Source organism: Sinohyriopsis cumingii, chromosome 18 (genome assembly GCF_028554795.1).
Source record: "Sinohyriopsis cumingii isolate HCF-2022 chromosome 18, ASM2855479v2, whole genome shotgun sequence".
NCBI lineage: Eukaryota > Metazoa > Mollusca > Bivalvia > Unionida > Unionidae > Sinohyriopsis > Sinohyriopsis cumingii.
The window spans coordinates 20139771-20140307 of record NC_142978.1 but is presented as its reverse complement, the minus strand read 5'-3'; positions in this window follow the sequence as shown (position 1 = coordinate 20140307).

Below are 537 nucleotides of genomic sequence, written 5' to 3'. Positions count from 1 at the left end.
TCATTCAGATTTCCAAAACCGGAGTGATATTTCTTGTTTCTACACTAACTGTAGACTTCAACACTACAGGTTACAACATACGTCATCGTCTTTCATCTTGGATTCTTCGTCAGGACTCGAACTTGAAACCATTAGAAAATTTTATTATTAGGACTTCAAAAAATTGTATTCGTGGATTATTTTTGAATTTGATTCTTAAAACCGTAAGTCATATTTTTCATTTTTACTGAATTTTTTCAGGGAAATAAATTATTGTATTTTTCAAAGCTTGTTGTTTTCACATAGCACGAGAACACACACACACACACACACACACACACACACACACACACATATATATATATATATATATATATATATATATATATATATATATATATATATATATATATATATATATATATATATATATATATATATATGCATTTTTGGGAGGGGGAACGTAAAGCAGCAACAAAAATAATGTCCCTTCCCCTTCTTTTTAACATCATATATTTATAAATGCAGTGTATTTTACTATACAGTGATCAATGGCGA